We start from the raw sequence: 3,732 nt of genomic DNA on the forward strand, positions 1-3,732 counted from the left end.
TTAGATAAATGTCTATCAGGGATGGTCTAGACAGTATTTGGTCCTGCCATGAGGGCAGGGGACCGGACTCGATGACCTCTCGAGGTCCCTTCCAGTCCTAGAGTCTATGAATCTATGAATCCCTTAACTCTGAAGAGGAGCACAATAATAACTCCATTGTGAGAGTGAAAGAAAAAGTAGTGCATGCTCTTTAGTTTTAGGATTGTATGAACAAGGGAGTATACGTGAAATTGCCCTCTATTGGATGGACTGAAAACTGCTAAATTGTGTATTTCCATACTACTAACGGCTGAGAAAGATTCTCTGTTAGCGCAAGTGTTAGACCTTTGCTTTAGGAGCAAGAGTATCTGGATTCTAACCCTGCTGCTGTTTGAAGTTCTGAGTGGCCATAGTGCATAGCGTAGCAACTATGAAGTGCTTAGACAACCATAGATTTGTCTTCATGTATTTCCAAAAATAGAAACTAAATAATCCTACCCAATATCCATTACAATCTGATTTAAACCCTAGACTAATCCATTATAATATGGTTTAATCTCTAACCGGCTACAAATATCCATTCAAAGAAGCAGGACCTGGTGTTAAGATTCTGCTAGACCATGTTGATTTTTTAATTGATTGCTTAGTGTTGTAAGGCTCCCAGATGCTGTGGCAACAGGCACCAACACAGATTTCTAAGTGTGTGTGTGTTCTGGAAGGCAGGAGGGATAGCTCAGTGGTTTGAGCATTGGTCCATTTTGGATTTGGGGGAGGGGAATTTCAGGAGAGGACAGGAAGGATCGAATGATGCCTCCCAGTTTAAAGTAAATAATAAATAAAGAGACACCTACGCTGCTTTATGACCTAGCCCTAATCAAACATATTCCATGACTGCACTGTATTGCTTGTGTCTGAAGTAGGGTCAGATTCTACTCCAGTAAGGCCATTAAAAGTTTTGCCATTTCTTCAGTAGAAGCAGCTGCATATACTTGGACTGTAAATTGTTTGGAGAAAGGATTATATATGCCCCTCTGCTGCACAGAGCACAGCACATGCTCAAAGGCCAGATATTTTCAAATATTCAGCACCAACAATTAGGGCCAGATTATTTATTTGTTTGTTTTTGTTTATTAGAAATAAAACTCTGCTCCTAATTAGAAACCCAAGGCAAGGGGGCAAATTTTAAAGCACTCACCGTGTTTTTGTAAACTTACCCCTGAGGGTCACTAAGGAAGCTGCTGGGTTCTGAGTGCTCGACGATCCAGGCCGTATTTAGGTTCCTAAATGGGAGCAGAGCTCCTTTGAAAAGTTGGCACCAACTGTGCCAGGGATAATGGAGAGGGACGTAATCATGGCTTAAAATTTATAATATCCAGGAACATGACAAGTAATGAAATGCTCCCTCTGGAGAAAAATCAGACTGCATAAACAGGAAAGTCTGATTAATAGGGGCAGGGTCATTCATTCAAAGTAGTAAATGACTAATTCACCCAAGGTGCTGCTGCAGTCTTTGGGTTTGGACTGCCCTCTCCACACAGCTGAAAGTGTGTAAAGCTCATACTTTTGAACTGTGCCTATCTAGTACGGATTTTCATTTAACACTGGGAGTGAAGCACTTCTGCAGTATTTAGGTTGACTGTGTCATTTTATGGATAATTTAAGGTTAAAAGCAGGACATTAAAGGGATCCACTCGTGGCTGACTGTGGGAATGGGACTGCGTGGTTTAGTAAATGCATCATGTTCTATTAAATCACCTTCATGTTTCTGAACAATTAAAGCCAGATTCTGCTATTCTGGCACAGGGCCAGCAGTACCATACTATGCAGGAAGTTCTAGTGAAACCGAGCTCGCACACCTCCTTCCCCACAGAACAGAGAGTCACATGCAAGGTTTCAGTCCTCATCTTCAGGGTCCTCAATGGTAGGAGCCAAGCATACCTAAAAGATCACCGGACCCTCAGGAAAAGGCTTGTGACAGAGCCCATTTCCAGGGTAAAATTCATTGGGGCAGGAGATAGAACTTTCTGGTGGGGCCGGTGCCGGACTGTGGAGCGAACTCTCCTAGGAGCTGAGGACCATCCAAAACCTCAGCACCTTCAATGCTAACTGCACTTCTTCAACCTGCCTTCAGTCATAAAAGAACACAGACAATCTTAAATATTTTTAAAGGGAACAAACCTCACAATTGATTCCTCTAGGGAGAAAGAGAGAACCAGGAATGTGCTTAGCTGCAATGGTGATAGACCCACCCAATTAAAGAAGGGGGAAGCGAGAAGCATTGCCTGCTGCTCCGTGCATCCAGGTCAGTTTCCCCATGTGGACGCTGGAGGGAGGTGCAGGGGTTAGGGGTGCAGGAGGGGGTGCAGGGGTTAGGGGTTCAGGGGCACAGTTCAGGGGTTGGAGCAAAGTGGGGTGGGGAGCCTGGGGAGCCTGGGGGGCCCAGGTCAATGAGGAGGCACCCACAGGGGCCAGGGTCAATGGGGAGAGTGCCGTCCTCATGGGGGCCAGAGGCACCAAAATACAAATTCGCTCAGGGTTCCATTTTCCCTAGGGCCAGCCCTGGTCTAACCCATCACCACATTTGGCCTCAGGAAGGAATCTCCCGCTGGGTCAGATGGGCAGAGACCCTTGGGGGGGTTTCACCTCTGCAGCATGGGGTAGGGATCACTTGCAGGTTAAACTAGTATAAATGTGAATTCTCTGTAACTTGCAGTCTTTAAACCATGATTTGAGGATCTCAGTAACTCAGCCAGAGGTGGGTGGGTGAGACTCTGTTGCCTGCGATGTGCAGGAGGTCAGACTAGATGATCCTGATGGTCCCTTATGACCTTAAAGTCTAGGAGCCTCTGAGGAAGAGCTCACACTATTATCAGCCCACTGTTCACACTCCACCCCAAATGGAACGCTGGTGACCCAGTGATCACAGAAAACCTCTCCTCTGATCCATCTGCAAGGCAACGAGACACCACCGTAGACAGAGAAGAAGCCAAAGACAGGAAAGGAAGGAAAAAAACCCATGAGCTGCGTTTTTCCAGCCCACAGCCCCAGTGCACAACCAGAGAAGTGGTTTTGAGAGGATGGAGCTGCTGTGACCAATGAAGCACCTCAATACAGGTGAGTAAAGGATTTATGGTGCTCCAAATCCTCATCTACTTTCCCCACCTCATTACCCCCAACGAAGAAAATCTTTCCCTTGCCCTCCCCCCCACAACCTAAGGTGGGCCTAAAAGGGAAACAACAAGATGTTTTGTTTCCTAGTCTCTGGTGTAGCTAAACTCAAAGCAACATCTCTCTGTGAAAGCAGAATTTCTTAATAAATTAGAAAGAAACACATCCTGTAGGGCCCCCTGCCTGTGATGGTGGAGTTTGCCAAGAGACCGCACTCAGCTTGCCTCTGCTCTGTGCTGTTTTGTCTCATACAGTAAACGCAGCCTTTGAAGACTTTCACCTCAAGTTATTTCTTTTCTGGATCTTAGGAACAGACCCATAGAAAAGACACATTGCACTCCAGCAGGTCAGGACTTTGTACCTGTCAGTTAGAGCAGCGGGAAGCACGTTTACTGGGGAGAAAGAAAAGAAAATGAATTAATTAAAAAAACAGAGCAACAGGCTGCTGACCGGAGGCAGGAGTCATTGTCTCCTGCCCAACGCTGATAATCCTCATCGCTCCTGGGGTCAGATTCGATGGCCAACAAAACCAATAAAGTCTCAGATATGCTCCTCTCTGGGGTCTGGTTTAATTAAGCCCCACAC

This window comes from Chelonoidis abingdonii, chromosome 16 (genome assembly GCF_003597395.2).
Source record: "Chelonoidis abingdonii isolate Lonesome George chromosome 16, CheloAbing_2.0, whole genome shotgun sequence".
Classification (NCBI taxonomy): Eukaryota; Metazoa; Chordata; order Testudines; family Testudinidae; genus Chelonoidis; species Chelonoidis abingdonii.